The sequence below is a fragment of the Passer domesticus genome, chromosome 4, assembly GCF_036417665.1.
Source record: "Passer domesticus isolate bPasDom1 chromosome 4, bPasDom1.hap1, whole genome shotgun sequence".
Classification (NCBI taxonomy): Eukaryota; Metazoa; Chordata; class Aves; order Passeriformes; family Passeridae; genus Passer; species Passer domesticus.
Genome location: NC_087477.1, coordinates 46687272 through 46699930, shown reverse-complemented (window position 1 = coordinate 46699930; position 12659 = coordinate 46687272). Strand labels below are relative to the sequence as shown.

General features: G+C 38.8%; 1 protein-coding gene across 8 annotated transcripts in view; it reads right to left on the bottom strand.

Moving 5' to 3' along the window:
* The window catches only part of PALLD (palladin, cytoskeletal associated protein), a 189541-nt gene that overhangs the window by 59063 nt on the left and 117819 nt on the right, over positions 1 to 12659 (bottom strand). Inside the window, exon 1 of one of the 8 annotated variants that reach the window (XM_064417663.1) lies at positions 8714 to 8861. The exons of the other annotated variants lie outside the window; for them this stretch is intronic. The gene's annotated coding sequence lies outside the window, so the exon portion shown is untranslated. Of the gene's footprint in view, positions 1 to 8713; positions 8862 to 12659 lie in introns of those variants that run through there. 8 annotated transcript variants of the gene reach the window in all.

Below are 12659 nucleotides of genomic sequence, written 5' to 3'. Positions count from 1 at the left end.
TGTTTCTGAGGTCTAAATTTCTTGATAATTTTGTGATCCAGGAGAATCCCCAGGATCGTCTCTTGAAGAAAGCTTCCAGTGAGATACCACACACCAGCTGGATATGCTGAAACTTAGAAAATCACAAACCCCTGCTCCTGTAAGATACCAGCTCCTGCTCCAAAAAGCACTGCTTCCTTTCCTAAAAGATTCCTCAGAGTTCCCCTAGATTTTGGGCTAGCTGTGATGGATGTGGTCAGTGCCAAGCTTCACCATGCCAGGAATGGCTCCACCACACCACTCCGCACAGTGCATGGCGCACTATTAGGTTCTGTTTTGTCAGGCCAGGGTTTTATGAGCCCTTAAAAGGGAACCTAATACACCAAGGATAGCTTAGCTATTACCTTTGGAGGCGAAGAATGAGCAGGATGGCTTCTGCTGCAGTGTTAGAAACAAAAAGGTTTAATAAAACGAAAAACAATAAACAGAAAATCCGAGCCAGGTACAGAGGTCTGCCCCTGGTAGAAACACGTTCACAAAAGCCTCGTGGCTCTTTTGTCCTCTCTTTCTCTACCTTATGGCCCAGGCGGGACCTTTTGGCTTCCATCCAATTAGGTGATCCCAAGGTTTTAGTGAAGTCTCTGTGGTCCTATAAGGTGGCTTTTCACCTGATCGTTGGGAGAAACTTCTGGGCTTCCTTCCTTTTTTGGGGGACAAAGGCTAGTTTGCCCCTCTGTCATTGGGGGGCATTCTCCTACACTCCTTCAGCACACCTCTGACATCAGGACTAGAGTGCTGCAATGGGGTCCAGCCAGGGCTGCAGAGAAGGCTGATGTGCTGCTGGCAGCCATGTAACTGATAGGAGAGCAAGGGAAACCTGGCAGAGATTGTGATTCTGGGCCTCCTCCTCCACTTTCTGGGTATTTCAGGTGATTCTGACAAATGTCATTATTGATATTAATTGTCTCTGGGTATCTATCCATCAACATGACCATTAACTTTTGAAAGGATGGGAGACATGGGAACCTAGAGTTTTGGAATCAACATATAATTTTTATTTCTGAAATCACAGAAACACTTAAAGTTGGTGTGGTTTATGGGTCAGACACAACTGCAGCTGTAACCTCAGAGTAAATAGCTGAAAGTTCATCCATTGTTTTAGAAAATGTTGACATACCATTTTGATTTTATCTTAACAGACACTCCTTTTTTCTCTCCATCTATGTGGAAAATGTGCATGCAACAGTTATCTAATTCAGTTGCATATCCACGAAAGCAGCATCTAAGCACAAGTGTTTCTGAAATCCAACTGATAGGAATTTTTTCTATTTCTTAAAACCAAAAATAAGCAAACAAAAAAAAAAAAAGAAAAGAAAAAAAAAAAGAAAAAAAGAGAAAATGTTTAGGTATTTTAATATAAAGCAGAAAACAGAAGCAATAATTTTCCAGAAATTCCTGATGAACCACTTAAGAAAAACTGCAAAATCTCTAGCAGAAACTCCAAAAGTCACTAAAGATAAAGGAATGGAAACCATATGCAACATCCTAGAGACTCATAAGACAACACAATGTACTTTCAATACAGTGTGAACTTCCACAGTCTCACCTTAAGTAATTCATATGCCTACAGACACTCATAGAAGAGGTGTCTCTCTTTTTTACATCACATACAGATCTCCAGATTTTGAAAAAGATAGGAAACTATGAAGTTTCATAGGAAAACAAGACTTGCTCCTAGAGCATAGCCAAGCAGTATGGCAATTTATTTACTGCCTGAAAAATTACCTACAAATGTTATATATGAAAAAATAAGCATTATTCAGCAAGGACATTGAACTCATGCAATTCATGAGAATTGCCACAGAGAAAATTATCAAGTAGTGTTGGAAATAGAAAAAGAGTAGAATTTGGCCTTGTCAGATGAGGAAGATCTGTATTCTGGAAAAGAAAATAATCTGCAGTTTATAGAAAAAAATACAGTCTGGTAGCTTGTCAGTTGAGAAATACAGATGAACACTTCTGAACACCAGGCAGTCTTTTCATTAAAACATCTGAAAGACATTTCTTGATATGCACCAAGACCTCTGTAGGTGTGGATATTAATATTCCCTTTAAATATTCTTTATGTAATTCTGGTTTTAGGCACCTCAGATTTGCACAGAAATAAACAGCAACATCTTGTAACAGGCTCACCATCAGTAATGTATTACCAAGTAACTCATGCCTTTATTAAATTCTCTAGAAGTTTTAACAGGAAACACAAATCACACACAAACACAGACTGCATGAAAATACCCCATCCACAAAATACTATGAACACCCCTGGGATTTTCAAAGCTTCACTTGCACTAAAAACTTCACTAGATCTTGGGTCAGAACAAAAATAACCATAAATTAGGCTGCCCTCCTGAAACCTTCAAACACTGCAAAGTAAGGCTTTGTATTTCAGAGCCAATGTAAGTAGAGTGAGGTGGGCTAAAAGAAATACAGCACCACTGGGTTTCTGAGCAAAGAAACTCTACTTTCATTTGCTCAAAACTTTTAATGTTGCCTTGGTGAAGCTCCTTGCTGGCCAAAGTCGGCTATTAAAAGTTTTTCACTTTAATAGCTGCTTTAAACAAAGCACCCCCATAAGTCAGGTAGAGATTTTATAGATGTGTATGTGTAAGGACACACACACATTTATATACTCATACACCATGAGATTCACATGCACACAGAAACAGACTTACATTATCTTCTTTCATATAAAATAATCTGCATAATCTGCTCTTTGAAGTTAGAAACATTTTACACACATCTGGATGTACATACACACATGGCACTTAGAACTGAAAGAAACAATTATGTTTCTAGTGAGTGCTTTCATACTGTGATTCAACCTAATCAGAAGAATGAATTCAGCCGTAAAAATTTTAAAAAGCTTCATGATCCAACTACAGAAAAAAGAATTATGCTATTTTAAGGATAAGTCTTCCAAGTTGTGAGTAAGGTGCAAAAATGGGTAGGAGTAAGCTCAGCTGAAAGCTTGGCCTAAACCCAGCAGGTTGGCTCTCCTGAGAAAAGTTGCTATAACACATGTGGGTCTTGATTTAAACCAGATTTCTGTATTCAGTGTGGCTGGAGAAATACTTTTAAAATGAATTTGTAGCAGAAGAAGTACTAAAGAAATCTAAATATTCCATTCTCTTTTTCTATTCACTAGAGCCCAGGCAAGAGCTCCTAATGAAGTCTGTCCTGTCTACCAGATACTGTCTGCATGCATTTCTTGCTCTCTGATGTACATTTCTTTTCATCACAGGAGAGGAATTAATTTTCATTTGCAATTTAAAAATTAAGTCCAGCTGACTGAATCTTTATCACAGTTCAATGTTTTGGAAGAGACGTTTAAGATCATCAAATCCAACAATCGACCCAGCACTACCACTGTAACTTCTAAACCACTAAACATCTAATTTTTTTTCCTGATGTCTAATCAGAATCTTCCCCTTCTCAGCTTGATGCCATTACCTCTGATCCTCTTACTGCAGGTATGGTAGAAGAGACTGAATTCCACCTCAACAAGACCTCAATTCAGACACTTGTAGAGAGTAATGAGGTCCCCCTGAGCATCCTCCTCTCCAGGCTAAACACCCCCAGCTAGCCCTCATGTTCTCCAGTCCTTTCACAAGCCTTGTTGCCCTTCTCTGGACATGCTGCAGCATCAAAATGTCACTTTCAAAGTGAGAGTCCCAAAACTGAATGCAGCAGTGCAGAGCACTGGGGGACAGTCACAGCCCTGGTCCTGCTGCCACACTATTGCTGATACAGGCCAGAATGTCATCAGCCTTCTCAAACAGTGTTCTGTTTGAGAACAAACTGAAATTTTGTAAATGCTAAGATTGAAACAAATCCACTTGAGATTGTAAAAGTAATACTTTGTGTTTTCCCATTATTTACACACACCTCAGGTTCTGTATTGTTGTAATAGGTACAGTAGCATAGAAAACAAGCATCAGCCTTTACTGGGAACTCAATGGGGTAATATGGTTGGTATAAGCATTAACATCACTAAAACAGGTTTTTTGTGCACTAATCTATTTTTACATTTAAGCCTGGAAAAAAAAAATGTAAGCATATTGCCAATGAAAACCCAAAAAAATCTTTTCCTGTACATTTCTGCTGGCTGACACATCATGTCTGAAAATAATAGTCTTTTTCTAAAAAACCTTTACTTTAAACAATCCCAAAAGAACAAATAAGGTATGTGCCATCTTATGAACATTTACCAGAACTTGGACACTTTGGCAATGCAGTATAGAAGCTCCTGATGCATAGACTCAACTCTTCAACTAAGTAACTCTTCCATATTATTAAGGTAGAGGTAGGAACTCAACCCCACATAACCACTTTCTGCTTGAAATACACTATAGTGAACGGTGATATCAGATTGGTTTCTCAAAGACAATAATTAGAAGAATTGTTTTTTCTTGCGTTATATCCTCACGCATATAATGTAGACCATCTTCTGAAATTGGTAAGAAACAATATCTGAGGCCCATTTTAAAGAGAAATTTCAACAGGAACATATTTTGTTGATGTGAATGAATACAGTTTCCCAGGCTCAGAAGAATGTCCCAGGAAGGACTGGAAAGAATTCTAAGTAACTGCTACAAACAATGGTTTAAGATAATCTAAGGTAATCAAAGATTTCATACTCAAATTATCACTGGGGAGATATGCACACTATGAAAACTAGGGAAAGCAGATTCAGTTGGTTCTTGGCTCATCTCACACAGGTGAATAAGGCAGAAAAAGCCCAGCAAGAAATTGAACCCACTATATTTATTTATTTGTATAAAAGTAAGTGCTGTTTATCTTAAAATTCCTTTCCTTCGTGGAAGGGGGAAGTGCTGGGGAGTGCCATGCACAATACACTAATTACAATCACTTTCTGCTTCAATAAAGGAAATACAAACTTCCTGCCTTGGCAAAGGTTAGAATGTCTCAAGCAGGTGGGAAAAGGACCATGTAAGTGTCTAGACAGAAATGTGGAGGAAAAGTATTTCCTAAATTTTCTATTCATGTGTTAACCCAGAAAGTGGATTACACATGTAAAAAGAACAGCCTTAACTACTGGTTCTTCTTCTTTGATAATTTTATTTTTAATTATTATAATTATATGTTTAATATATGAATACCAAAATGTTAAATTATCTATAATGCTCCAATAAGTTCTGACACTTGTGGTCACAAGACTCTTCACCTTCTGCAGTAGGAGGTTAAAATTAGTCTTCTAGGCATACTATAATTTGGTTAGTAATTACTCCGTACATATTCTTCCAAATGCATCTATTATTACTACGAAATCATTGCTGAGTATTGCTATTACTGAGTGGGCACTTTCCTCCAAAGGGAACTTTATTACTTAATTAGCACTGAAATGCTATCTGTTAAAAAAGCAGGAATGTTTCCAATGGAAGATGATACATGAATACAAAAGTCCACAGGCATATTTTGATTAGATAATATTCCTGGGATAAAAGATTTCCAGTCAATTATTATGTTCTCAAAAATATATCTGGGACTATCAGTCAATTTATACATTCTACATAATCCTGAAATTTTCATTGGGAAAACAAAACCTGAGGGCCACCAACTCTTTGCAGATCAATAAAAGTACAGTACGACCCCCAAATACTTGAAGAGTCTTTTCTTGGACAATAAACAGCAAATGAAAAAACACATAGCAATAACATAAATTATTTTGTTTTGAAATTGTGCAACTAATGTTGCATATGCTATCTTCACCTTTCAGAGTTTCTTTGCACTGTGCTCTATGCACTTATTTACACATTTTCAGATTAGAAACTCAGCTTTTTAAAACTAAAGGCCTTTATCTTCATGTTTTTCAGATGTAGTGTCCACAAATATTCATAATTTACAGGAAATGATGCTATACACACAGAGAAAACCTACATATATGACATCACACTCACTGACAGTCTACTCTGCTCCCAAGCACATGGATCCACATGGATGTTGGCATGAGTAAAATTGAAAAGCAGCTAATTCAAGTAGAACTGGATGAGAAATTAGGTGGTTGTTGGAGGAATACAATATTTTCCATCAACTACATCATTTTTCAAGTATGATTGGTTTACTTTACCCAGCTGAGAACCAGTAAATTCAATAAGGTAAGCCTCTCATGGATCATTTTGAAACACTGTAATAGAAAAAAATTCTGTAGAGGAGAGAAAGAAGAAATTCTGCATATAAGTGGGCTGACCAGCATCCCACAAGTCAATTCCAGGCAGACTGCTTCCTTGGTCTTCCAATGCCTAAAGCCCAACAGCTGAACATTACTCATCAGATTTACCACTGTGTCCTTACAAAAAAGGAGGCATGCTGTTCTAACATAGCTATTAGAAATGGCTGCTGCAATCACACAGACCACAAAGTGGATAATAAAACTGCAATCCCGCTCCTGCTTGTGGAGCAGTTAGACTATCATGCCCTCCACAACCATCGTATCAGCTCAAAAAATTCTGCAGTGCAAAGTTTTATATGTTGCAATCATCACGCAGTCTCTGCAAAGAGAAAACAGTAGGCTCAGGCTAGTCAATAGGCCCACAATAATTGGTGCGTGATGTCCAGCAAGATGAGCTTTGCCAGTAAAATGAACAAAAAGAAGCAAGAAACTTAAGAACACTTTGAAGATAATAGAGAATTTTCTAGGATGTTCGGTAAGTGTAACAGCACAAAAACATTTCTCTCACATCAAAGGTTTTTAATTGTTAGTTAAAACACACTTCAAATTTTCAGGACAGATTTTTACTGAAAAAATTCAGAAAGCTGTAAGAAAAGTTATGTGACATACATCCACCTACTGCTAACAAACCTTTACTATATATCCACCGTTGCAATTTTAGAATAACTGCTATGTCAGATTGCAATGTGTGATAAATTGGTAAATTCTGACTTTGTGATTATCAGATTTCCACTATCTCAAAGATGAAAGAAAACTCATCTCAAAGATGAGATCCACTATCAGATTTCCCCTATCTCAAAGATGAGGATTTGTTTTATCCAAATGAGACACTCCCAATTCCAACAATATCCTACCTGCATATTCCTATGTGTTTCAAACATTGCAAGAATATCTGTATATCTCCTACCCCATATTTCCAGTTTCTTTTATTCAAACTCTTATCCCTCTGCCCCCACCTTTTCCCACAGTGTTTCCCCTTCTGGCCAGGAAAATTAGTAAAAGAACATCATTTCACAGCCAGTTCTTTCAGGTTTTGTTCCCCAACCAAAAGCAGGATGCAATACAATCTCTCTCAGAATCTTGTTCTCACAAGTATTTGCCCCATTTTCATAGTGAAGCAGTTTAGATACAATCAATGGACATATGCTGAGAGCCATTTAACTTTTTCTATGATTTTTTTTCCCATCCTCTTGTTATCATTTCCGTATCTTAATCCTTTTATGTCTGGTATGCATTGTGAATCACAGACCAGCTCTGGATGTCTGGAAACTGCTGGGCTTTCTTAAAGAACGTCATCAAAACTTTTCCCACCCCAGAACACCAGTGTACCTCTGTGCACACAAACCCGTGAGTGAACACAAAACTTTCTGCACAACATGTAATACATCTTACAGAGTCAATTTCAGAAATATAAGGTTTGTTCACAGGAATCATGGTTTCAGTTCAATACAGCCACAGAATACCATGGAAAAACTGTTTCTTGACCTCAAAGCCTAATGAAACATTGACTGTGTCCACTCCTATTTTTAGATGTGTGCTCTGCAGTGCCATATTCCTTAATATAAAGCTGACCCAAATGTTCCAATAGCAGACGTTGGTTTCTCTTTGATAGCCAATGCATATCTCTGCTTTCCAAGTTTCTGTAAACACATCATTATAAAGAAGGCCAGTCTTGCTTTTCCCAGCCTTCTTTCTAATTATGTGCCTACTGCCAGGAAACTTTCCTTTTTTTTTTTTGTCTTCACTACTAAAACTTAAACAAATATCTGATGTGTGCTGCAGACTTGGAAAAGAAGGAAAAAAACTTCCAAAGCTGTTACTGTTATAAGTTACAAAGTTACTAAGTAACACCAAATTCCTTTCAACAAGCAGTGATAAACATTAGACAAAAAAATTTAGTTACAAGAGTACATTAAGTGCTAGATGACCAAATATGTCTTCCTTATAGACGTATGAATTCCACAGAGCAGCCCAAAACTCCAGTGTTTGATTTCATTTGGGTAAGAAGCTGTGGTAAATCTTCTAAAAGATCAAGTCTCCTGCCCATTGCCAATTCTCTTCATCCAAAACTATCACTGGGTTCCTACAGAAGTCTGGTACAAAGAAGGGTGGGAAGGCACCCATCGTTTACTGCCCTATCACATTTTTGAAGGACTGACTTTGCAAGTCTTGGGCTACAGAGATGCACAGAGCCGCTGCCGCCACAAAAGCATCCTTTCTGCCTCTGGAAACACCAGGGGGACGGCAAATAAAGCGCCTCAGCCAAACTCTTACGCGACTAGAGACGATGAGGCAAACTAAAAGATCAAGAAAGAGTAGATCAAAAGTAGAAATACTCGACAGAAGGGCGGTCAGCCCGGTCCGATTACAGCATGGTTTCATGTGCCCTGACCTTTCGCCTCCCATCACCGCTCCTGCCGTGCGGTAACCTCATCTGAAGAAGACACGTCACCGCGAACTCCCGCGAGTACCCAGCCGCCTTACCTGGGCACGGCGGGGCGGGCAGCTCTCACATAGCCGAGCGCCGGCGTCCCGGGCGCGGAGCGAGCGGCGCGGCGGCCGCAGGTACCCGCGGCTATATAGGGCGGGCCCGGGGCGCCGCTCCGCGCCGTGACTCACCGCGGAGCCGCTCCGGCAGCTTCACGTTAAGAGTCCCGCGGCCGCCGCGGGCGCCCCGAGGCGTGCGGGAGGCGTTACCAGGCTGCCGGGAACGGCGGCGAGACGCGGCTCTCCCGCAGCCAGCCGCCATCGGGATGTTTCTACCCGCTGCCGCAGCCTAAGTCTTAGCTACTGTCCTTCAGAGCTGCAAGAACTGAGACTCTGTGGTACACTTTTTGCCAAAAAATGCTCAAGTCCCAGGCTGGAAGTTCACTTTTTTTTCCCTTCCACGAACATCCATAGCCAGCAGAAAAACTTGAGAAGGCGGTGCAACAGCCTAGAGAAACATGCCAGGCTCTTCCATATTGCCATGCAGCTGCACAAAAGCGTTGCCACGAGAATTTACATCAGCTCTTCTTCGAGGCAAAAGTTTCCACGATTGCCACATCAGCTTCATCTGCATGACAAGCGGGTGGGATGGCTACAAATTTAATGTAGAACTGCAGAAGTGATGTCTCAAGTTGTTCTTCTAAGCCCTTTTACGCGTCTATGTTCTTTTAAATTAACACTTATGCCATTACGCATCACTACCAAGACCCCAAGTGTTCAGATTAAACTGAATTTAAAACTTTTTTCAGAAAAAAATCATGCTATTTCACTATATGACACAGGTAGTCATCTGTTTTACAAATAGTCTCCTGTGCCTTCTTTACCTGCCAAAAAATAGCATCAGTGATCAGAGAAAATTTACTATATGATATAAAAATCTAGTTGCTTTGTGATCTAATTATGCAAAACCTTCCAGGGTGTCACTTACTCTAAATATATTAATTACTACTACATATTCCACTAAGGCATTCATTTGAAGGTAGATAATTCTTCTTTTTTCCTCTTTTTTTTTCTTCTTTTTCCCCAGAAGAAGGTAAACAGATTTCTGTTGTTGGTTCATACCATTCCTACTATAATCCACTTGGTCCAGATCCAGTGCTTTCTTACAGGTTACATGCCAACATCAGTTTTTTAAGTACACAACTAAAGACTAGTAACATCTACTTCAACATCTGCTTATAACAAGATAGATAATCTCAAAAGATACATCTATACAATCACTATTATCAATTCCATGCTTAGCCCATGGAGGTGATCAGTGGCATCACTTGCATTTACTAATTCACGAGCAGCAAGTAAGCATATGAACAGGCTGCCTTTCATCTCTGCTCAGCATCCTGGACAGTAAAAAGATTTTAGGGCGGGTGAAAGCAAGGGTGATCCTCTTTCTTCTCTTGGATCCAGTTTCTGATCAGTGTATATTATAGATCAGTTCTGGATGCCTGGAAATCTATTTGGTTTACAAAAACATCACCATAACTATTTTCTCCCAGCTGTTATGAACCTCCAAAATGAGCAAGACCTCTACCTGAGAAACTTCATTCCACAGTGGGCAATGCAGAACAAGGCAGCACTGAAAATTTCTCTGCTTACCCAACCCCTTTCACACCTTTTCACCATTAAGCCCTCTTTAGGACTCAGAACTCACTCCACATCACTCAATTCCTTCAGAATATAACAGGAAGAACAGAGGAATGCTGCCAATTAGGAAAAGGGTGAGGGAAATGAAGCATCTCCCCATTGCTAGAACAGAATGGCATGCCAGAACCTGGCAGTCAGAAGACTGGTGCTGCACTGCACCCTGTTTCCAATTCTGGTCCATGACTCTGGGGAAGAAGCATGGCAGCTCATACACATAGTATTAAGATAGTACAAAGATAAAAAGAGTATCACTCATGGCTGGTCAGGTCTCTCTATGATTTTTGGTAGGCATGTTTGTCAAGAATTTCCTCTAAAAAGCAGAACACAGTTCTGTTATGGCCTGTAACAGGTGCAGATAACATAACACACACAAGAAAGAGCAGACTGATGTACAGTAGGAAAAGTCAGTGATAGAAAAACATTACCTGGACTTCACATCTCTTAACTGCACCTTCTCCTTTGTAATTGATTATAACAGATTGAGATAATACTGCACCAAAGACATGCATTAAGAAGTTCTCCAACATTTCTTCTGTCACAGCTCTTAAATTTTTTGCACAGAAGAATTTTATGTCTGTGTGTATTTGCGTATGTTCAGTTCATAGGGATGGAAGATGAAAGCAGAGACAACTTGTGCACATCAGCTTAGTTCAAGATACTTCCTTGTCTCTGACTCCACAGCATATTTGGGCATGGAAAGTGAAAACAAAGCTCAGCTTACTGGGAAACAAGCATGAGGCACATTGCAAGATAAAGATCAAAAGAGAAAAGAAACAAAACCATATGCTTAATATGATCTGTGATTCTTTCTTGTAAACAACTTTGCCTATAATTCTGGTCCCAGGAACATTTGTTTCTGGTTTAAGGAGTTTCCAACTATATCTACAGCATGACTGGCAAACCAAAATGAGGGACACTAACTCACACATAAAAAGACAATTGTCTACAACTCAAATTAAATCCTAATATTTAAAAGAAATAATTAAAACATAATTATAATAATAACAAACAGCTTTTGGAAAAATGAAGTAAAGGAGCCCAGCAATTCATTTCTGTGGACCAGGGAAGATAATGGTAGATGCCACCAGTAAAGCAGGCAAACACTAAACGACCTGAAGTTTTCTTGCTAGCGTTTATTCAGACTTTGAGAAGCTTCACAAAATTAAGATTTACTTTTCAAATCACCCCATAAATAAAATGAAATTAGTATTGTTGGAAGCACAAAAACTAAAAAGGATGCCTTCAGGAAAGAAAAGCTGAAAATGCAGGGAGAAAACCTTTAACAAAGTAATCACATCCTCAGCAATGAGTGAAAATAAATGAAAATAACTCACTGGACTTAATGAGAGAGTCAGTAAAATTCTTAAACTATTACAGAATAATTTGTAGCATTTAAATACAATCTTTTTGCCTGCAGTGTATCTTCAGTGAAGGAAGTGTATTTTAATAGCATACATATATATTTTTATAAATAAAAACAACAGCTGTTTTCCAGGTGCTACTACAAAAAGCTACTACAAAAAGCTACACTTCTGTTTCCTCTCTTATCTTTGCCTCCTTGATTTTCCCTCATTTAGCATTGTAGCTGCTGACTTAACTGAGACATTCAAAGCTATACTGGAGTGTGCAATTCTGATCACACTAGTTAAGACCAGAAGTCTTAAATTTTTTAAATCAAAACAGGATGTTTTGACAAAAGAAAAAAATCCAACAAATCAAACTTAAAAAATTCTGAGATCTAGGAAGAAGTTGTGTTGAGATTCAAATGGTGTTTTCTAATGAGGGAGACACATGACACAAGATTCTTTTGGTCTTAAAATCTGGAAATTAATGTGAGGATGTAGGCATGCCTGTAAATCAACCCAAATAGTATTCAGCTAGCTACAATGCAGCTTTGCTTCATATTACAGTTCAAACATCATTAAACTCAGATAGAAATGTCAGTAAAGTAGACCCGAAGGACTGACCAGAATAGGGAATTGAAAGAATTTACAAGCTTCCAAACTGATTCATATGCAGCTTACTCAATTCAATGATCTATGGAGGCCAGTTCAGCAATCTCCCTGTTTTTCCTACATAAGGGAAATGCATCCCATTTACACTAGCTGTGCAAAATAAGTTTTGGCATGCCAACCATTGCAGATTTTAAATTTTTTATTTAAAACAAAAAAATGTGTCTCCATAAAACTTCATCACCTCCCATACTGTGGGACAAAACTTTGACAGAAGAGTCAAAGCTTTTCTGCATAGCTTTGAATGTGGGTTCCTAAGCCAGGAACAGGACACTGATTTTCTTGGAATG